Genomic DNA, 24,858 nt, shown 5'->3' with positions numbered 1-24,858 from the left:
GACTTGAAAATTTATATTATATACGTGTAAATGCAATGAAAGATTCCAATGAAATATTATACGTGTACACATTAGCCTACAATACGTGGATGCCGAAAGGTTGTCTTTGCTCTGGGGTCAATTCAATTTCGATCCAAAATGGATTATTCAAGTGAATATCACCGCTTTCGAGCTCAAATTAAATCGTGTAGAACACCAATTCGAGACAAAATCAATGAAGAAAAATGTACGGTATATCATTTCTCTCTCTTCTCTCCTTCTCCCTTTAATACTTTCTATCGCTCAATTATTGTGCAATGAAGAAACAAAATTGCAATTCTTAAAATGAATTGACAAATGAACTTACCGTTAAGTGTGCTTGAGTTGAAATGCACAGTTGTAATGCAACTCTGTATGACTGTCCGTTTTGTAAATTCGTCTTAGATGAATCGTTCTTCACATAAATTGTTTCAATGTAAGATTTTTAAAATGTTTGCGATTTGTTTTTTGTCACCGCTGCCGTCACTGGTGCTCGATTGAATTTGGTTGTTTCTAGGCCGATCGAACTTTTGTTCTACTCATACACTTTCCACAATTCAACGGAAAGATAATATGATAGACAATAATGTGCTGTGCTGCAACAGAAAGAAAAGAAAATTGAAAGGAAACGGACAAATTATGGATGCTTGAATCATAATCGCAATCAGACAGAAATCTATAATATAATTGGAACGCCCGATAGTACGAATACTCAATGAAGAAAATCAGGTTAATACTCTCGAAACTCAGCGTGAGACTTTTATCATAGATATACGCAAGAGAACCAAGTCAAATGCGCACATCAGAGTTTTACCGCGACACGGTACAGAAATAAATAAAAAATAAAATGGCAAATCACACAAAGAAAAAAGAAAACAACAAACAGACAAATTGGATTTAGCTTATTCGGTGGCTTTGGAAAAATGCATATATGCGATAAACGTCAGACTGATTTCCTTCTGTCAAACATGCAAACTAAATACGGTTTGAGAATGAGTAAATGGATGTTCGCGCAGAAGAGATCATCGTGCTTTTGGTGTCGTTTGGCTAATGGAAATTCGTTAGCAGCAGACGCGCGCTAACGTTGCATACAGCATTTCCAAACAAAACGATCAATGTCACATGTTTCTGATTGTTGTCGTTTTCTTGAGATCGACTTTTTTCTTTTCTCTCTCTCTCTCTCTCTCTCTCTCTCTCTCTCTCTCTCCTCGGTGGAATTCAAGAAAAATTGAAATGCAGTAATTCGGTCACGGCATGCACATTCGTACGCAACGCGCCAACATATCATTTTCTCTCTTTTAATTTTTTTCTTTTTGTACTTTTTGTATCTTCACACATTGGCCGCGTATTTCTTTCTGTCATTCATTTTCTTTTCTATTTTGCCATTTTTGTGCTCACTTTGCCATTTATTTCAAATGCGATGTGCTTTTTTTTTCACTCTATCTCAATATGTTCTGTATCAATCAATTTAATTTACGTACATACATTTAAGTTGTCGGTACACTTAATTTGCCCATGTATGAATGCTTTGTAATGCACGACAATTCATCTTGCTGTACCTGTTCAATGGTATAATTATATTCATGTGGATCGATTGTGGTATCTGGTATGTATTTTTCTCTCATTTCTTCGATTTATTGCATTGCATTGATTTTGGGCGGTCTTCGTTCTTTCTTTCTTTTTAAAATGATAATCTTGAAGCTTGTTTTTAATCCAGACAAATCTCTTTTTGAATAAATCGAATAACGATATAAAACACATTCGATTTATCCTGTTTTTTTTATTCAAAACGATCATTCAATAATAACAAGTTCCACAAGAAAAGCGTTCATTTTCAGAGCGATCGATGCAGATTGATTTTTCTTCAGTTGGATACGATAGCCGGATATCTGCACCTCAAACCACAATATATTCAGCGCATTCGATTAGCCAAATGTATTATACATGGTGATTGGCGAAATGAGAATTTGAGATTATTTTCCATTTCAGAAGATTTTCTCTCTCTCTCTCTTTTCCGTGCCGCGATTTATGTTTATTTAATGAATAGCAATATAAACAACAATACAAAAACTGATTCGAAGTATTCCAGTTCAAGGGGTCAAACAATAACCATTTTATTAAACAATTTTTTTTTGTTCATTGTATCAATTTGTATGTATAGGCTTTACTCTTTTTCTTTCTCTCAATTCATATTGTTTACAGGCAAGAACACAAACACATTTGCAATGGATTTTCTTATATGCCATGAAGCCGAGGTGAGTTAATTTTTCTCTAACCGTGAATGGTTGCACTTTTACTGTGCCATGTGCTTATATCTACAAAAAGTATAAAAGAATTTTCCTCTTTTTTGTCTCTTTCACTCTCACTCTCTCTCTCTCTCTCGCTCGTTCTCTCTCTCTTTTGTGCGCTTGCTTTGTTCAATATATCAAGTGATGATCACTATTATTATCCATTTCGCTACACGCGAACGCCGATTCTCTTATCTTCCAACTCTCAAAGATAAATTGTTTGTTTTGTCTGGCTTTCTCATTTTCAAATAAAAAATCATCGAATGGGCATTTTCTTCACGAATGCGAACAAATCAAAAGAATATTTCGATTATAATTTGGTTCAATTGTTTTGCTTGCGTTTTCTACGGAAAATTTCAATCATTTTTTTTATGTGCGTTCATTTGTTCTCTTTCTCGATCATTCATTCTTTTGATGAGCTCTAAGGTCGTCTAGAAGTCAATTCTTTTCTTCATTATGTTCCAAAAAAGTAACAACAATCTGGGCCGACAAAAACGCGTTCGTTTCGTTAAAAAAAAATTTGGTGGCTTGTTCTTTTTCCAACACTCTTTTGCTCTCACTGTATCTCTTGCTTTCAACATTCAATTGTTGTATGATCAATAAAAATAAGTGCCTGTTTTTAAGCCATCGATTTCTTTTTATGCAAATCGACCGGGCACACGCGTGTTTGTGTCAACGTTCAAACATCGCATCAGCATCGGCTTTTAGATATTCTGGTAATTATCATGTCGGCAATTAGATTTTAAGTGATGTGTAAAACGGTGAAAGCCACTTTTCAACTGTCTCTCTGGTTTACGCATATATCAAAAACATTGTGCGTGCGCGCATTTGTTTTTTTTTTCTTTCCATTTTTTGTATTTATCAAAGCACCAAATTAAAAGTGTCAATTTACAGAAGCCATGCAGTATATTGGCTTGCGTTGCGTTGTCATTTCCTTTAAATTTTCTCTGTCTCAATTCGTCGGGTCGCACTGTTTGTGCATCACAGTTGATGTGCATGTCAATCGCACCTCCATTCATATAATGTTTACATGTTATCGGTTTCCTGGATCGACAAATGCTGGTTAATTTTATTCTTTGTTTAAACAATTATTACATTAAACTATTGCCGTGTTGATTTAAAGTGATTTTAGGCGGAAAGAAAAAAAAATGATTTCATGTGAAAATGACACATTGGAAACAAGTTTCTAAATATCACTATTACGAAGTTTAGACACAAACACGGATGGATACACAGAAAACTAAAAGAGATAAACCAAAAAATTGATATTTTTTTAAATTGAAATTTGTGTTTCTTTCTTATTTACAAATTCATCTGATGAATTTCATCATAATGCAATGCAATCCGAACATGAAATAGACATTTCGTCGCTGTATTTTCGACAGTCGTTTACAAATTGTACTCATACTTTTGTGATATGCAATCAAAACGAAACAACGAGCCTTTGATGCGGTGAAGAAAACAACAAACAACCGTTGAAAATCGAAACACAATGAATGCATTGATATATTTACACCAAATATGCACGTAATTGAATTTTTTCGATAATCGATCGTATTTGTTCCGCACAAACAGCAATCCGAATGCAATCATTTCGGTTTCTTTCTTTAATCTATCTTCATCAAATTATGTACTTATTTTGATCGATGTGAGTGTATGCTCAATGCGCTGGTCCCCGGTATTATCGTCGATAACATTTTAATTTATGTAATTTGAAGGTAACTTATGATGATACCGTTATCTATTCTAGTTTTAATTTTATAAAGTAGCATTCATAACATTAAGATGAGTCGAAACAAAGGCATTTAACGTTCATTCATTTCAAACCAATTAAATACACTGTGGTAATTTTATGGGTGATGTTTTATATCAAGCAGATAATCTTCAACAATAATCGTCGCGTCAATAGTTTGGTTCAGTTTTTATGCAGTCAACAGATTTATTTTGAACGAACCCACTGAACCAATTCACCAGCGAAACAAACATATACGCTAACTATTTAAGACACACATTCACATGATGTATGTTTCAAGATGAAAATATTCTCAATGCCGACAACAGTTCGGCGTTGACATGGTGTTTGTTAAACATGATTCTCACATCAACATACATACATATAGAGAGACAAATAATCGGAAATTGAATTTACAACGGTAAATTCAGCTCATTAGCATGGTACAAAGAAAATTATTAATTTTGTTTTTCGTTCATGTTGTTATTTGGAGTTTTATTTGCACGAGACAACGGACATATATATGTGTGAGTGTACGTCTGGTTGCGCCTATTCCATTTTGAGCTCAATAAAAAATGGGCTGAAACGACATTCGTTCAAAGTTAGTGTGGTAGATTTTTTGTATTGAGTGCACGCAATCAATTTCATTTTGGTGTCGTCGTGAAACGCGCCATTTCTCATAGAATCAGCTAATGGTGCACATGGATATTCACGACATACACACACATCACAAATATGAATAATCGTCATTGACTCTGACCCAACTCGCCTCATCTCACCAAGAATACAGTTTGTCACTTGACCATTTCATCTTCTTCTTACTTGGTTTACCTTTTTTTGTGTGTCTCTCTGTGTGTGTTGCCGCTCAATTCAATATTAGACATTATAATTTATTATAGAAAGCCTTTTGGTTTGGTTTCATTGAAATAAATTTAATTCTGTGATTCTATTCGGATTGTAGAAGATGCGCTATAAAAGAAAGGCATTGAAAAGACAGGTCGTGAAAGGAAAATTGCCACATATAAACATAAAATATTGTGGCTTTTTCGATGTTAAATCGCACACTTAAAATGATCTATTGCCGAATAATTTGCCATTCTTTTCTTCGTGTGCTGGTTTTTTTTCCTCTTCTCATTTTGTTTCGGTTGTGTCTTTAATAATTTCATCGACGAAATCATCACGTGACACACAGAATGCACACGCTATTCTTAATATTTTCGCATTTGATTCATATGGAAAGTGTACTTCCGTTTAAACTTCTACCAAAACTCTACTCTTGTAACTGGAAATGTTGTTGGTATATCGCATCGTTTGCTTGTTCAATCTCACGATTTGTTGTGTTTTTTTTTTGGTCATGAGAAAATGATATGATTTTTCAACAATCGTGAATGAATTCAAAACGACAAAACAATAAATTATAAATTTAAGAATATTGGGAAAATTTTCTCTCTCTCTCAATCTCTCTTGAAACCTCATTTTATCGAAAAATAAAACGAAATACATTCATTTTTCGTTTCAACAAATATGCGAATCGATTTCGATTTGTTTTGGGTATGTGTGTGTGTGTGTCTGCCAATGTGAAAAGAATCACACGCGAAAATCTGACTTCCTTAATCTGAAATGAAATCAGCAAATAATTGCAATTAACGTACAAATTGCAGGTGAATGTCAGTGACGATGTATGCTCGTTTCGGCACGTTTGTAGCTTGACTCAATGGGACTCAAATGCATTGAATGTGCGAACGGGAACACAAAAAATAAAATAATTATTCTGAAATGACATTGTACTTGAATATTGTGCACACGCACATACATTTGATGTTCTGACACTTTGACTTCAATCGAAATGGATTCATCTGAATGAATTGAACTATATTGTTTTGCTCACACCATACCTGCCATATTTGATTAATTTTGAACGACCTTTGTTCTAATGAGCTAAAACAAACGTACCGCGTATCTCATCTATTTGTTACATAAACAACGATTCGATCTCTGAGAACACACAATTTGTTCGTCTCTTCAATCAGATTCTATAATTTACCTTACGAAAAAGAGTTGTTTGAGTTGTGATGAGCTATTAAAAATATAGCGCTTGCATTGTAAAAAAAGATCGATTGCAAGCGATGTGGTTGAGTCAATTTCAGTCGTAAAATGTTTAGAATTTCGATGACAGATAGATTACGATAATTATAATTTGCTTTTAATTGATGGGAATCGAAATGGACAAAAGTTTGTCCGAAAAATGAACAAAACACCAGTCGACCATTTATCTAAGACGCGAATTTATGGCATTCATTTTCTGCAAATGTATATTGTGATCTATAACTGAAAGAGGGCAATAAATCAACAACGAAAAATCATTTGTACATCGATATCGTTTTGTTGTTGTGACTCATTATTGGTGAGATATTAAAGTCGGTTTTCTATTCCGCAATTTTATCTTATGCCATTTCATTTTATTCTGATCGACAGAGTTTGATAGGTCACTTAATCTACACTGTCTAAACACTATTGGTAGTTGGATTTATGTTTACAGTAATCGGACCATTTTACAGCAATCGAGCCAATGATGAATTTTAATTTGAATTATAAATCGTGACTCTCACGTAAGAAGGTATCCTTTATGCAACACAGCATTATTCATATTGTGTTTTGATAAATGGACAGCAAACAACAACAAACATTTTCCGTGAGATTGCTACTTGATGCGAATCTCAGCAGAAGCACAATCTTCATTTGAATGAATGTGAGAATTCCATTTGCATTTTGTATTTTCCGTTTCTTTTCTTATTTTTAATACATATATACATTTTCATAACTTTTAATGGTCCATGACTAATGTGCATCGCATAATGATATTACACCGTAACTGTAATGTGTTATTAAGATCTTTGAAGAAAGAGAGAGATGAGATTTTGCGAATTTGTGACAGAAGCAACGGCAATTTCGCATTTAGTTCAATGTGCTCATATCATTGTCTTTGGATTTTCTTCTGGTTTCTCACCCACGAAGGTTGTTGTTTTCATCTTTTTGTTCTTGATTTTGTCGGTCCAATTAGAATGTGACATCCGCAAAATACAGATACACTAGATGCTGAGTTGATTTCATTTTAACTCAACATTCACGTTTTCATCGCTTCATGTCGGCAGCTTATAATGTTCTTGGCCATTTGTTACGATAAAATCGATAAACATACAATTAAAATTGCTTGAGATTGAGCGAATTTTATGTAAATGTATGTAAAAACAACAAAAACGTAGTAATATAATGTTGTAAATTAGTCAGATTAAAAAAAAAGAAAAAGAAAGACCCTATCTGTGTCCAATTGTCTTGATCGTACCGTTTTTTCGGGCAATATCAATGCTCAGTGCACATTAATCACATTTCACATATACACAGATATGAAATTGATGAGTTTGAAAGCATCGATCGGATGCAAGCACAAAGAAATGAATAAAGAAAGAGCACACATGCTAAATAAAAATTTTAATTTACCCATTTAAATACCATATCAAAAGCGTGTTTTTCTTACTCCCTCGGCAGTCTCGCTTTTTTTTCTCGCTTCATACCTCTTTTCATTGTATTCTTGTGCTGTAAAATTCGAGGTTTTCATTAAGATTATGGTTTGGTTTTATACAGCAAACAACAGATTCGCAACTGTCTACATATATGCCGAAGACCTCTAATTATATTGTATCGCATGGTGTTATTTTTCTTTTCTTTCTTGTACGGAATTTGTTGATCTGAAAGTAAACGCAGCTCACACAATAATATAACTTGTGGGCCACCGCTTGAACTGCATTAATTTAATATTCGGTCAACGTAGCCGATGTAAGGAGAGAAAAAAGAAGGCAGAAACACTCAGGCCGTTATAATTTCACATATATGCATGCATACTCACACATCACGTACATAATTTGCACGGTGTGTGTACATGTGTATTCAACGGGCCTTCGGTTGGTGCCTTTTTTTAGTTATTACGTTGAAGCAAAGAAAAAGAAAGCCTTAACACATCTCATCTCAAAGATCAACATCACTTTTCATCGCCGTCCAACACTTTATGACACTTTATACTATGCACGTTGCGCAAAATAAATTATCGAAGATTTAACTCAAATAGATGAATATTGCCCTTTGAGTTCAGCAAAAAAAAAACACAATTTCTTTGCGCTTCACTCTTCTTATCGGTCTTAACTTTCTACTGCATTAAAAATATAATTTAAAACAGTTGCTGTGCATTCACAATATAAATGAAAATATTGTTGTTGGTGGTGGCGGCGGCGGTGTTGATGGTGCGACTATCGAATTTTTTTTTTTGAATTGACCCATTGTATTTTAAGTGAATACATTCCAGTGCAAAGCAACGCGCAGAGATGGAAAAAGAGAAAAAAAAGAATCGAGGCATACCAGCATCTGACCCACAAAACTATTCACTACTAATTTTGCTGACAAAACACATTATTATTAAAATACATCTTTTTTTTCATATATGGGTTCTCTTTCTGCACTCATAATATCTATAATTTTGGACGAACGTGTATTTTTTGGTTCTATGTGAAAACAAAAAAGAGATATATGTATCGGAAATTGACCGATATTATGTGATTAGCATAATGCATGAAGATGAAATAAACACCGAAACGTTATTGAAAAGAGGTTAGCAATGGCAATGTCGCATCATCCGCCTTGCCATTCACCCATTTCAATAAATGTGTGTGTGCGCGAGCAACGCATAAGTCAAATATGTATTTCTTCAATGGACACGTACGCGAAACGCTAAAAAATATATATATATTAAATACGAATATGAGAAAAGAAGTTGCCGCTAAATTGTTATTTATTTTTCAGCAGCCAGATGAAACAATGCGAACAAGAAGAAGAAGAAGAAGAGATACTCGCTCGAAACATTGAAAAATGTTCACTTTATTTTCAGCCGATGGATAGTTTTCACGAGACATTTACAAATGTATTTGTATGTCTATAAATGTGTGTGGCATTCTTCTAACAAGAACATATCAACAGTTGTTTCTTACACTCAATTCCATGACACATCATATTCTATTCTTGTATTTTAGGCCCTTTTTTTATTTTCTTGTTTCTTTCATTGCTACACGTTTTTGATCGACCGTCGACAGTGTCGAGTCTCAACCTTTGCACCATTTTCTTGCATTTTAATTCGCGACCAATACGATGCGATGATTCATTTGAGTTCCACTAATTTACAAAAAAAAGCAGCATCCAAGAACAACCATTAATTTAAGCATCGAAAGTATTGGTTATAGCTTGCTAACGTCGTTGTTAAACCAGTCGGAGAGACAACAAATTTGAAAATAAGAAATCACGGCTTCTCTATTGAATGCATATTCTGTGGTATTATGTATTGTTGATCATCGTTGAGGCGCACACAATTTCATCTATTCTATTTTGCGATGTTTTTTTTTACGATCCAAGTTCCCATTTTATGCGCATTTTTCTTTTCTTTCTATTCTAAACGGTGACTTTCAACATGGGTATATGCATTGTGATCATACGTGCGCGCGAGCGCGTCTATCTTGTTCAAAACGCGGGAGTTTGACCGAGAGGACCGGAATGAGCAACAAACAACACGCTTCTGCTGACGAACAAATGAAAAAAAAAAAAAAAAATAAACAAAACTCGAAACACGACAACAAACAAAATTGACCGCAATTCCATTGAATTTGAACAAGAAAATGCAGACAACAGTTTTCTGTGCAGTTTACTCACTTTTCTTTGCTTTTTTGCCTCTGTCTCGAAAACAACATGAAAAAAACCCATACATTCTTCGATATGACTACTTTCAGTGGGAATATTTACAATGTTGATTCGGTTTGGTTTGTACCGTATTTCCTCACGAATTCACTGTTCCCTAATCAATTCGGAATAGCAGCCCATTGCAACGGAAAAGTCTGAGCATCAAAATCAAACAAGCAGCTGGAATATTAACGATCTGGAGGCGATCTTGCTGATTTAAACACACACACACACAACTTCAGATGGTAGACATTGTGTGATTCTATCATTTATGCAAAATACACATAGAACAAAACAAACCACTTGGAACAAAAATGAAAAATAGCATAAACATTTGTCAACTCTTCGAATCGAAATGAATCGGTAGGAGTTGGAAATGGTGTTATACAAACGAATTCGATTTTGTCATTCGACATTTCTACAAATGCTTCCACAATATCAATAAATTGAATGTTACAGTTGGATGTTACAGTTTCACAGCTAATTTTTTATGTGTGTTCATTACCAGCTGGTATGATGCAACAATAAATTTCAATACATCTTTCAACGAGGTGAACTTTATTGTGGCAAAACAATGAATGAAATCATCGGCATCGTCTTGATTTGGTGTTAATTTATTATTATTTTTTTATAAACTCCTGAAAAGGTCAATGTTCAATACATTTGCGAATACTAACAAAAGAAAGTAATGTCCAAAAGCAGTTAATTGATTGTGTTTTTGTGGCCAAAGAAATGTAAATAATAACGCTATATGATGGAATTTAATCAGATGTAATCTGGTAAATCTTAGTTAATTATTTTATTTTTTGATCTATGGCAACTAGCAATAGAGTTAAAATGTTGCAATTGAGCAATCGCAAGTCAAACATATTTGTGCGCTATTTTGCTATCAATAATTACAAATGAAACTGTGCTTAGACTGTCAATTGAATTGTACTATAGCACTAACGACGCATGCAATTCCAAATGTGATTTTATTATTTTCCGTAATCATTTTGCAAATCGGAATGTGCGCGTCAATTTAGCGTATCTCATCGTTAATACTTAGTCATTCGACAACTTCATAATTTCATGCAAATTTCTTTGAAGCCTTCCATAATGCCGTTTATGGTTCTGATACACACGCCATGAATAAAATAGAAACGGCTTCGCGTCATTTAATGCGAATTATTATCACAAAGCCGTCTAGATACGTTGAACACACTCACTACGTCGGTGGTTTGATTTTCAAATAACAATTCATGGATTGCATAAAAGCGAATGTGTCATATCACACAAACCATGCACCCGAATCACCGAACAAACTGAATGAGATACTATACACACACACACAATGTATGCAGAGAAAATATAATAAAAGTGAACCAAATAGATCTTCGTGGATTGTTTTTTCGGTGCATTTCATTTGATATAATGATCTGTATATGTTAAAAGTGGCAAGTAACAAGCCACTAACCATACCATATCGACGATTGTTAATGCTTTTTGTATGCGAATTTGTAAATTAAAACACACTCGCTCACTCACTCATTCGCTACAGTCTAGTGCAATGTGCGGTATGTTTAAGACATGTATACATAAGTGTTTGCATTCATGGAATGAAAATCAAATGATTGATTGTAATTGGATTTTGTTATTTCTTTCCTCATTCTCAGTGGAAGCAACATTTTCAAAATAACAACAAAAATATTGTTTTATTTTGTGTTTTTTTTTTTTGTTATTCGTATAACACACATAGTTATGTAGCTCAATTTACATATGCATCAGAATGGAACCGTTTCTGTATGGTTATGGTTCGTCTGTAAAATTTCTTCAAAATGGAAAATATTTGGTGCCGCTACGAGGTACATCAGTAGCAACAGCATCGAGTGAAAAGCGAAAAAAAAACCGATTCGGTGGAAAAGTGAATTACTTTGTATGTCAGCGTCAAATCATTTGCAAAGAAATTGCGATTTCCTTACAAAATTCACTTGGCAACTACATTGCCTTAATTCATATTCATTTTTCCTATATTTGGACTCACTTTTTATTTTAGATTTTGGTTTCATTCAAAATGAAAAGTGCACAATTTTGCATACGATTTTGGCAATCGACATTTTAAAATACAAACAGTTCATTTGCAGTCGTGCAATTTTCAACGAAGAAAAAAAAACTCATTTAACGAAAAATAAACTGCGTAGAATTGAAATGACGATAAAACTACATAAATAATCAATTGACCTAGGTATCTATAAGATAAAATCAATTGAACGAGCAAAAAGAGTTCGAGCCAATTGTTCGGAATATAAATGTGATGAAAATGCAACGTTGTTGGTAAAGCGAAGTATACCATCGTGTGTCCAAAGGTGATAATATGTGAATTTTCTCCACCGCCTGGGCGGATTGTGTGACAAATTTAATAGATCAACACGAATAAAAACACGTTGGCTTGAACAATGACCTTTTTCAAGATTTCAATCAATCTTTGACATTCTAAAAAAAGTGAGATTGCATTTCTCTGCTTAAAATTCTAGCGAAGTGTTAAAAAGTTTTTCGAAAGTTTAAATTAAGTCTTTTTTTTATTTACCAGAGTTCTTCTTCCAATATTTGCACGCAACACTCTCATTTTCTTTGCACAGTATATCAATTGATCTCAACAAGTGATAATGCTGTTTTTCTACCGAATATTGATGAATAGGTATAGGGTAATATATTTTTTTTGTGAAATGTGCTCAATTTCAATTGTGTTACATAAAATGTACACTCATTTTGTTGTTTTCGGTCGAACAGTACCGTCATGATCGTCGTCACTTTGTATTGATTTGCGAAATAAGCTCATGTGATGCTCATAAACACATAAATGGTGTTCTCTGTACGATGCAATCGATGGTAATCAGTATGGTGAAGAACGTCAGCAATCCAGAAGTAAAAACGATTGAATATACCGTCCCATTGTTTGCATTCATTGCAAAATTAATGCAAGTCTTTTGTTTCCCTCAATGTGATTGCGAATCGTTTCTTCTTCTTCTTTTTTCTTCTTTCTTATTGTTGTTGTTGCCCATTTACTCGAGAAATGTAAAATATTGCGAAATGTTTATTTTCACCGAAAATCATTAACGTATGAAGCAGACAGATGGAGAGAAAGAGACATAAAAAAATGTAAACACACCAAACGCTTCATTTATGCGATGTTATTCGTCGGCGGTATAATCTCGTAATTTGCAACAATGTTATTTTGCCTCTCTTCTTCATCGCATTCACTACGAAGTGCTGCCGAAAATGTTGACGATGATGGCGCGTGTGTGTATGTGTGTCTCTCTGTGCATTGTTCAGATTACATTGCATTCGCGATGTGCATAAATTAAACAAGTGTCACTGGCATTCACCGCTACCGATTTTATTTATATCTGTCGCCACAGCCGAACCTCCTAGATAAAGTGGTAATCATTAATATTATTATTGCCATAACTGTTCATGGGCACGAAAAGATAGAGAGAGAAAAAAGAACTAACAAAAACACCATGCATATGTAGAAAATGACGCGGTGTAGTCGGTTTGCAAATAAATTTCCCGAAAAAAACGGCTACCATGAAAAATAAGCCATAATTATGCAATTAAATTGTATTCAACGAAAGAAAATATTATTTATGAATAGAAAATGCAGTGAATTATGAACATAATATGCATACTATATGCATAAAATAAAGCTGATATTCTACTATGACCCGGACTTTTACAAAACTGGCGCATTTCACATACAATGCAGACGATACGCTATAGGTACAAGTTACAATGAAGACGATGTCAAGATTTTAAACGTGAATCGATCGTTCAAGTGAGGCGCGTAATTTTATCTATTTTTTTATTATTTGTCTTTTATAGGATATCGGCTTGTTTGGTAAGTTGCATTTGATCGCATTTCGTTTTGTCAACGCGCACGCATAAAGTTGAAGAGCAGATTGTCGTCGTATCGAATAATTGTTGTTGGAAAATGTAACGATTTCATTAGATAGTCCCACGTTGTAGGCTTTTGAATACATTTACACTCACATGAATCGCTTTGCAAATATTCGCTTTCAACCAATAATTTTCTATTCTATATTTTCATCTCAATTCCCACTGTCAATTGATTTTGTATGCAAATTCTCTGCCGAGAAGAAATCGTTTGATTAAAATGTTTTTATTTATACATATTAAATTTCCGAAACGAATGAAGTACTTTTCAGAACAAGTTTGATTCACGAACGGCGAAAATCATGTTTTGAATGGTGTCCCGGAGAGAACCGCTATTGTTGTGTGACATTTTGCCGTGGGTTATCTTTTCGCTGTATTTTCTCTCTCTCTCTCTGCTCTCTTGTGCTGCTTCTAGTTTCTCTTCATTTCAAATTTGAAAGTGTTTCGTTGCGAAATGTTTTTTTTTTTCGAAATGAAAATACCGCCGCGATGGATTATTCAATTTTCCAATTTAGCGATAGATTTTCTCATGAATTTGTTTGGTGCAATCATTGTGCGCTATATGTGTGTTTACGGCTGGCGAATGCCGTTCAATTTGCTTCTTTCGATCATAAATAATGCAATATATTGGGCTCACATTGGTGCACGGTAGGTGATAGATATTGTGTAGCACCATAAAATAATATCATTTCTTTCCCTTTTTATTCGATTTCGGTTCGGTCCAAACACTTCCAAACTGTTTGGATGTAAATGCTTCTTTTGTGCGCATCTCACGTATCCCACTTCAATCCCGATGTTTAAATACCCACTTTCTTTCGATTCAAATCGAAAATTGTATGGTTTATTTTGTGGCCAAAATGACACAAATTCAAAATGAAAGAGGGAAAATAAAGAGATGGAAAGAGAATAAATATGTTTAGGTTAAAACATTGTTCAATTAAAACATAAAAAATAAAATACAGTGAAAGAAACGAAAAAATGGCACATTTTGAGGTGAAAACGGAAAATAGACATGTACAGGGCATAAAATTCAAGTGTGTAAAGAAAACCAAAGAGGTGAAGAATATTTACATCGATTGGGTAAGTCGAGCGATCGATCAGAAGACAGTACGAAGCCTTCGATTTTGAAATGTCGCACGCTAGATGCATGCTCTCTTTTTCTCATTAAATTATAATGGATTTCATTCGGAACAAGCAGCATTTTATTCAAATGTTCATTCTATGCTCATTTTGTGATACACATCGGTGATACATTAAAGCCATTGTTACATTACATTAAAGCAAACAAAACAAAAACTCAAACGGAACGGGAGAATATATCTTTATAAATTTCCCGTTTATCAACTTCAAGAAACTCTGGCGAAGTTCGCTTTTTTGGTGAATTGTTTGTTTGTGTGTGTTTTTCATTGATCTGCTTTGGTACTTACATTGATCATGATTCATGTATATCTCGTTTGCTAAATACACAAGTAATTTCGCTTTGCGACTTTGTTTTCTTCGTCGTTTGAAGTAGGTTATATATATATATATATTTCGATGATAAAATTATGTTAGACTGGATAGTTTAACCACCACATGGTATCGACGTACGACACGATAAGTGAATACATTTTCAAATTCGGCACATGCAAAATACATTTTTTTTTCTGCGGTCATTACATTCAAATGCTATATCGAAAATTAATGCACTATGGCGCTTCGATGACATTTTTTTTTCTTTTATCAATGGTCGTTACATATTCAAACACGATTGTCACGTTTCTTGTTAACATTTTTCTTTTGGTTTTGATCATTTGCTCTTTCACTATACTAATCAGTGATTTGAAAGCTCATTTAAAACAACACCAAACTGAATCTATTCCCCTTTACGCCATGCTACACAAGAAATTCGAATTACTTATTTGTCATTATCAATGAAGTTCCTATATCTAATCAATATGACCTTGTGTATTTGAATGGAATCCATTGTTCAATTTACAAAATATTCTTAAATCGGAAAGTATTTGCATTTCTTAAAAGAAAACCGTCAAAAAAATGGTGTCTCTACCAAAATTTTTATTAATGGAATTTTACACATATAAAATGTACTAGTTTCACACATGAAATATGTTTGCGATCCTTGGAACCATTTTGATGTTGTATTTATGTTAAATTTACATGCGAAAGCCGACGCTAATTACTAATGTGACAATGGAATTTCGGTATGAGTTATAATTTAATGGCGTTATCGTTTGTTCACTCATTTAGCGGTAATATCAGATCAGCTGCAATTTTGTCATTGATGACTGTGGTCGCACATTGGACGGTAAAAAAAAGTTTCCCAGACAAATGTTACACAAATACACATTTCGTTTTTGATTTCGATTTAACGATGCTTGTTAGATGTGTAAAGTAATAAATCATCGTCATTTTATCCTGCATAATGAAAGGAGCTTATTTTTTGTTCAACTGTTGCGACTTAAATTGATTGAGTTTCAGTTCGTTTGTGGCTTGTATTTGTTCACATTGCCATGGCAAATTCCTACATTCTAATCCGCTTAAGCGAATCTTAAAAATTATGCACAGAAACAAAAATTGTGTATTTTTGCAAGAAATTAACATCGTTTTTTAGCAGCAAAAAAAAAACAAAAACAACAACTTGATTGCAAATAAGCCATTATAAACGCAAGCGCGCGTGTCAGTATGGATTGGTACGACCGAAAGTAGTAGCAACCAAAGCAAAAGAAATGAATCATTGACTTTTGTCAAATCCACCATTTACAATGTATCATTGTTTGTGATTTGGAAAAAAGAAACAGCACACGAGATGAGTATGTAACCATAGCGATAGTGTATGTGCCAACACAATTGGAATGTCACGATTCCCGTTTATTATCGATCGATCGATGTAAACTCTAACAAATTCCGCATTCAATGATCTCAAGACACTCTATTTTTTTTTCTTCTAATTTGCACGGTGCATTACGACACTCGTGCATCCGTTCATCTATAAATTTTCGAGCAGAATTTCGAATTGTCAAGAATCAAGAGTTAAGGCATAAAACGAAAAGATCAAGTCATATTTATGTCGACTAAAAACCTTCATTTAAATGGATTCTTCAACAAAAACAGCTTAAAGTATGATTCAATCATCATATTTGATTCAATTCAATATGAATTATGCAATGACACACACAACTAAAATGCACATAAAATCGAATGAAATGGCTCATTTGGTTAACTGTTGCCAATTACCTGGCTGTAAATCTAAATGCAAAAATTATTGTTCGCATTTTTTTTATCTTTTCATGGGGCTAAGTTGCACTTCGCAATGTCATTCGCCTCCTCCTCATTGTGTTTTTGCCGTATGAAAGCATACATGTAACACAAACTACACAAGAAGCAACCATGAAATGCTGTGCATCAAGAAATATACTATATTTATCTTTGGATTACATTGCACTGCATTCCATTAGTGGCACTTGGAATAAGAATGCATAAAATAAACGACATGCATTTCATTTGCCAGTTTGTTGTTTTCATTTTTGCTCACATTTTGTTTTATCTCCCGTTTTTTGTCTATCTCTCCCCGTCTTTCTCATTGGCGATGTTCTTTTTGGCGACCGCATTTATGTGCCATGGATCTGTGATCCTATGCACATTTTTGATGAGAATTGGTTTGCGTGGCAATTAATCAGGTGTGCGCTAGTTGGAAGACAAGTGTTAACTATTGCAAAATTCAGAATCATAAAATTGGCGGCTGCATAAAACCATGTGCGCACCGTATATTTTTCTTAAATATTCTACATTTACATTTTTTGTGGTTGTTGCGGGCGATTTGGGCTCGCACAACAACGCCAATACTCAAAGAGTAAAATAGAACAATAGCACAGCATCACAAAACCTTAAATGTAGACGAGCAGCACAAAAAAAACCAATAATTGGTGGCGGCGCTGCATTTTCGTTAAATTTTTATTATGCTGTAAAATAACAAGCGCACCTCTCATTTGTTTCACTTTTCACTCTGTGTGCATACGCGTGTGTGTGAGTGTGTCTTGTGTGAGTGAGGCTCTGGCGTGGTATACATTTTTATATGAAGAGCCGTCTTTCTGTCGCTGCCATACCTGGTGTGCAAGAATATGAAGTACTCTTGTTCATGCAATATGCAATTTGATTTCCGAATATTATCGATTACATGGCATATTTTTTTTTTCATGCAGCAAAAAAAAATTGTGATTTCTCTTTGCGATGGACTTAATTCTACTTGGCATTCCGTCGAATTGGTGTTGTTTTATTTTTGTTTCATATTTTCAACGATGCGGCCGAACGAAAAAAAACCTCACACTCCTCAGCTTATTTTGCGATATCTTTATCACGATTTTCTCTCTCTCTTTCTCTTTCTCTTTCACTCTCTTTTCAAATGCGTACGAATGACCAAGTCATATTCGTTTTGTCTTAATGCGGTTTTCTCTTTCACTCCGTTTATGGCCCATAGTCGGTTTTTCAATATTGAACGCAAAATTGCCGAGCGCACAGACACTCGTATACAAATTCAACCCGTTTTCTTATGTTTATTTACACACATCGTTGTTTGTGTGTTTGATGCGTTTTTATTGTATATAGTTTTGCCATTTTATGCGAGAATCGAATGCAATCGAGAGAATTTGTCTGCGTTCTTGTGGGTTCCTTGATTTTCATATTCGACTGGTCATCAGAGGCGTATGCAATGCTGTGCGTCGTTTCATGCGTTCGCTGGATGGCTGACTCTTTTAATGCGAGTCTTTTAGTATAGTATGCATTGGCGAAAAAAAGACGTCTTGACTCGTCAGAAATGATTTTTTTTCGGTTTCAGCTCTCGTTTTATTTGTTGCTTTCTCTCTCACTCCTTGCTCTCACTCTCTCTCTTCCTTTCTGCATACTGCAATAAAGTTTTCTGTAAATAAATGCTGGCGTATCAGTTTCTCATTTGTATCATGGTTCTTCTCCCTCTGTCTTTTTTCGTGCACTTCCCATTATGTTTATTTTATTCTGTTTGGACTTCGACTGCTGCTGCGTAATACCTTTTTTAACGGGTGGCGCGCAGAATAGCAGATTAAAAGGTCCAATATGATGAAAAAATATAGCTGGAAAATATTTATGCGCAGAAGTAATTTTCTTTGTGTGTGTATGACTTCGAGTTCGAGATGAATAAAAGATCATAGACAAGATCATAACAACATGATTCGATTTATTTCATTTTGAGAATGAACAAAAAGCAAGCGTAAAAAATCGGATCGAATGCAATGCGATATACGTGCGCACAGCACAGCACACATGGAATAAACGGCACCAAAGCGCGAAATTCTTCATTTCGTCGTATAATGGACATATATGTGTTCAATAGCATTTTGTTTTGTTATCAAACTGGTTTTTTGCTATGGTACTCATGTTTCTTTGGCTATTTCTGATGTTCGTATGTTGAAGTTTTGTGTGCGATTTCGGTGTGCAGAGTATTTTCATTGATTGCGTCTTTTTTTCGATGAAATTCTCGATCGAATCAAGTGAAAAATGTCGGGTTTGTCGACAATAGATGCAAACAACACACACACACACACAAGTAAAAGATGAAAAATCAACATGCCAAAATTGAAAGAGAAGAAAGGTCATCGATGGGCATAAATAGGGATTTAGTTAATCGTCGGCAATGTTGACGCGCTAAAACCCTAATTCCAAGAAATGGCAAAAAAAAAAAAAAATTGCATGAAAAGTAAAATGATTCAACAGTTTTACCGACTCAAAAAATTTAATGAATGGAAAGTTTTCAACCGAATAGCCGATAAAATTCACGATAAGCTATACGTTGGAGCAACAACAAAGAAACAAAACCGAAAACTCTTTCTCTTGCTCGGCCCGACAAACAGAACCCCACACACAAATGCTGCTACATTCAAACAAAACAAAAATAATAATAATAATGTGCAGAAATTCACGGCGTAGCCGCTGGTACGATGAAATCTCAACAAATTAAGTAATATAAATGAACATAATTGACTAAATTTATAGATAATAAATACAAATCTTGACATTATTGATCTCATTCGTAGACAATGGTGAATACAAAGTGAAAAGGCAATTCTATCAAATTTACGCGCGGCAGTGAATCAGAGGCAATTCGAACAAATTTGAGTTCAATCGCGCGGCTATGATCAGTCGAATCGTTGATTGATCGAGTAATTCGATCACATTGGCAATGCTATACCTTGCTGTTGTCTGCTTCATCGTCGTAGTCGTCATCATCTTGTGTTGCAGTGAAATGAAGCGCCCAAAGACCGAAATACATTGCCGTATTCGGGCGAAGAAGATATGCTGACAATCGTGTTCACTTGCACCACTGTCTGTCATTTTATTTGAGCGTTGAAATAGAAGAAGTTGAACGAAACAAAAAAAACGATCGTCGAACAATTAGACAAAATAACGCCACAAAAGAGAAAGATGTGGTAAGATAGAAAAACAACAGCAACAACAGGCCAATTCACACCGCACGGCAAGATGCGGTGAGAAAGTGGGAAATGAAGAACATCACAATAAGATGAGACATTTGATTAAATCAAATGGCCGCATCATTTTCTATACAACAATAAGTATCCAAGGTGTTTTTTGTTTGCCGCCGTTTCTTCTTCTTCTTCATCGTTTTCTTGAGACAAAAAAAAAAATTGTAAATTTTCTTTGATTTGAATTTTTGTTTTTCATGTATATTCAATTTTCACGGATATCGTCAATCATCATATTGCTTTTATCGTTATGTTCTCCTCATATGCGTCCATTGTAATTATAATTATACATGTAGTATTACCGTTGTTGAATCAGTATAATACATCGCATTCGTTCCGATCTCTTCGTTGCCACTTTGACCAATGCTGCAATTTTTTTTTCTTTGCTGTTTTTTGACCGCATCGAATGTGATTGTGCGATTCTCTCAAAAATATTTTATGAAAACTGTTTCAATACAATCCAATATAGATTCCAACAGAAAAGTGGCAATTAGCTATGAACGTCATAAGCAAAGTTTCAATTTTATCCAAACGACCAATTCAGCGCATTGCAAAATTGAGGAGAAGGAACAATTCGAAGCGAATGCGGTAAATTTGTGACTTTTATGGTTTTCCATATTCCATGCTATTGCAATCGAATTCAAATCACAAAGCATCGTTTGATTGCGTTCGATCAGTGTGCATTATTTTCGGCGAAAAAAAAATGCGAAAAGGATTTTCCCGTGCTGAATGCAACTAATGCAAATGCACAGTTGAAACTCATCCGTTCCGTGCCATCATCGTCTAAAGGGAAATGAAGCGATTTACGCAAATTTTACCGACTTCAATTTATGTGCTGCATTTTTCCTTGCGTTTATGTGCATCACATTCGATTGGGGGCCATGAGAATTGAGTGCGATCATCATGCTAAAATCGAACGGTTTTTTATTGTATATATGTGTGTGCGTTTCGTTGTCAATAGCCGATATAACGGTTTAAAATGACGCCTCACTCATGAAAGGAAATGAAGTGATTACAGAAATAAATAAAAAAAAGTTGCAAAAAAAAAAACGAAAAGAGTTAGAAAAGTCGGTGTCCAATAGTAGTAGGGCCGATGCACATCGGGTTCGTGTTATTTAATGCAGTGCTTGTCGAATGCGTTTATCTGTAGCAAATCATTTGATTTAATGTTATGGTTTCCGTTTTGTGAGTTTGCATTTTGCATTCCAAATTCACCAAAATGACGAATAAAAAAAAGCATAACATAACCAGTCTTCTTCCCTTTCTCCATGGCGTTCGTTTTCTTTTCGGAACGTATCAAAAGATAAATGTCCATTTAAATAAGCGATCCCATTGTAGCATCCAAACGAACACCAAAACAAAGGCCATAGATTGTTTGTTTTGAAAATTCAATTTATTGATATGGTACAAAGCATATGAATGGGATTAACAAGAGAAATAACAACAGCAGTAGCAGTTATTGCAACAGCATGAATAACAGAAGAATAAAAAAAAAACAAACTTACAAAACACAATGCAAATCACATGTAAGAGACTTCTCTCTCGCAGCCATTTGTGTTTCTCTTTCTCAAATTTCAACAAATTGAATGTAAAAAGTATGTACAACGACGATGACGAGGAATACAGAGATAAATTGACAGAAGAGAATTTATTAGGATCATCATTAATTCCGATAGTGGCCACAATTTCTCCAGCAATTGGCCAAACCATACGATAAACCAACTATTGTCATTTTTCTTCTGCTTAAAACATACACAAGAGGAAGTTAAAAATGATTTCAACTGAATGGACCGACGAAATTGATAATCAACGAGTAAAAAGTTATTGCTGTCTAAAGAAAAAAAAACCAATTCAATTAATTAACAAGAGGATACATAAACAACTGGCATAAAATGAAATTTTTATTGACTGATATTGTGTTTAAAGCAAAATCATGTTCTTTCGATAAAAAGAATGTGCATCAATTGACAAGGAAATCGTACACAGATCAAATTGCAACAATGTTTTATCTACAATTGGCAACCATTTTTTTAATGCTAAATATGATCGCTTGCTAATTTTACGACGTGTGCAAATAATTAAGTTTGAATTGACTTTAAATTTGGCTACTTTGAAGCAAAGCTCTTTTTCTTTCTCCCTCTATGTCTTTTTCTTTCGCTTTACATTTCTATCTATTTCATAATAATTGTGAAATCGCTCATCACTTGGTCCACTCGCTGCGGTCTTGGTGTGCGTACGATGCGCGAACCATAGTAGAACAGTCAGATACCGAAATGCGGTAAATAGAAAGAAAACCATTAAACAAAATTTGCACATTTGTTACAAACATTTTACGCTAAGAAGAAGAAGAAAAGTAAAAGTTTTTTTTTCTCTGTGTATTGTCAGCATAGTTTTGGTTTAGTTTTTGTTGATTTTGTTTTGCTCTTATTTCTTCAATTGCTACAATGTTTTACACTCTTTTTGCCTTAGTTTTGGCATCAATTAGAAGATCGTTCATTCATTACGGGTCAGTGGCCATCCATTGATACCAATGAGTTTTCAATTTTCCAGCGCATACGCTATAGAAATGTGTAGGCTATAGCTTTTGGGATTTTCTTTTCATTTTTTTTTCTTCGATGGCTTTTTTCAGCTCTTTTCCAGCGAATGGAAGTTCAGTTGCATTTCTAGCGATGCAATTGATTGCTTTTAACATGAGAATGGGGTGAGGTTTTGTTATTGCTCGCATTTGCGTTCACAAATCAAATTCTCGGTGGTCTTTGATTATTATGTAAGAGCCTTTGGCATCGTTAAATTGTTTTTTACAGTGGCCAAACGATTTCATTTTCGGCTCATTTCAAATGGGTGAAAATGGGTCTCGTAAAACTTTATTTTTCTGGTGCCTTTTGCACAGAAAATTTTGCCATAAGTTCAATCATGCTATAATTAACATTACAGAACGAACAAAAATTTCAAGATCATAGGTAATTTAAATGTTCATGCCACTCGGTGTTTTTTTTTTTTGAAACACGTTATAATCATTATCGTATAGTTGTACATGGAGTATATACCATATAGTGAAATATGAACAAAGATTCGCGCAGTTCATACGACTATAATTAAAGTCAGTTATGATCCAAAAGCTCGGACGCGACATAGAAAACGAACGGTATTTTCGTGTCTTTGTTATTATATTGTTGTAGCAAATGTTGCTGCCACCGTTGTCGATATACAACAATATATTTATATATGTATCATGATTTCCGCTGTTTCATTGAGACAGACACATAGGGAAAAGTTTTTTTCTTCTTCTTCTTCTACTTCTTCCTCTACATCATTTTGCCTCATCATTGTTATATTCTTGCACCTTTACATCCAACACAGACTATATCAAATTCTATAACGATATAGAACAATTTGTAAGCACAAGCACACACCTATTCAATTGGGATTCGTGTCATATTTTAGCGAAAAATCTCCATTGAATCGAATGGGTATTATATTGTGTATCAGCACAGTATATTCAATTTCGAATTGAAGTTTATCAAATCGATGCTAGAAATCTAAATCCAATTCATTTTTAACAAGAACGAAGTACATGGCCACAAAATGTGCGCGCACGACAACAACAGCAACGACGACGACGAATAAATCGAATAATGACTGAGTTTAAGTAGCCACAAACAATTTGATTGCGTAAAATTTACGCCTTTTTATTTATTTCCAACTATTGTAGTCTTACACGTATGTGTCTCTTATTTTTCGGTGTGGTTTTTCATTTCGCGTCTTGATTTTCTCGACGTGCTGTTTTAATTGCTTGGCCGAGAGCGGGAGAGGAATAGTGGCGGGCAAAGGTGTTCGAATAAAGTACGCAACAACATCATTTGTTTGATATTGGTCAAGCGTAGCTTATTGAATTTTTCCGTCTAACATATATCGCAAAGACGATAAAAAAAAAACAACAACCAACGACAACACGCACACAATATTGAAACATGGCTCAAATAGAGGCCGTTTTGGCTACTTGACGAATTAACAAAGCGGTCATTTATTTGATATTGGCTCACGTACACTGTTGCGTATGCTAAAAAAATTCATTCATTTAATTTTTGGTTACCAACTTTTGATTACAAGTTTTAAGACTTGGAATTTTTGTGTAATTTTTTTTTCGTTTTATTTCATCATAAAGAAAAACTAATCGGTTTTTTTTATTTTGAATATTTTTTTTTTTTTGGCCAAAAGCGACCGTTAACCTGATTTATTGCTTGCACTCTTCCAAATCCAAATTCTACTGTGTAAATTGGTAATTTATGTCAAAGAATGTTTAATTATTTAAAAAAATGTAAAGAAGAATCCTAATAAAATAGATATAATACCATTTTATCTCATTTAAAATGCATATCGCGGCCTCAAATTGTGACTGCGGTATCTGCGAAAAATGCATTGGCTTGTTTTTTTTTCAACTGAGACAAAATCAATAAATTTCAATACTATCAATGCCGAATGAATGAAGAGAAAAAATCACTTGATTTTATCGAAATTATTCACACGACTTTCCACACTCATCATTTCAATACATTCAATTAAACAATTATCTGCTATGAATTATATTATTCGCTTGAATTAT

At 34.3% G+C, this 24,858-nt stretch overlaps 1 protein-coding gene across 3 annotated transcripts in view; it reads right to left on the bottom strand.

Annotated features, from left to right (window-relative positions):
- The window catches only part of LOC116337654, an 83,604-nt gene that overhangs the window by 57,702 nt on the left and 1,044 nt on the right, over positions 1-24,858 (bottom strand). For 2 of the 3 annotated variants that reach the window (XM_031762403.1, XM_031762406.1), the window contains exon 2: positions 347-614. The gene's annotated coding sequence lies outside the window, so the exon portion shown is untranslated. The remainder of the gene's footprint in view (positions 1-346; positions 615-24,858) is intronic. The other variant, XM_031762404.1, reaches the window with a different exon arrangement.

The sequence above is a fragment of the Contarinia nasturtii genome, unplaced genomic scaffold, assembly GCF_009176525.2.
Source record: "Contarinia nasturtii isolate CC-2019 unplaced genomic scaffold, AAFC_CNas_1.1 Cnas_scaffold_285, whole genome shotgun sequence".
Classification (NCBI taxonomy): domain Eukaryota; kingdom Metazoa; phylum Arthropoda; class Insecta; order Diptera; family Cecidomyiidae; genus Contarinia; species Contarinia nasturtii.
Note: the sequence above shows the minus strand (reverse complement) of the source record. Positions and strands in the feature narration are given on the sequence as shown.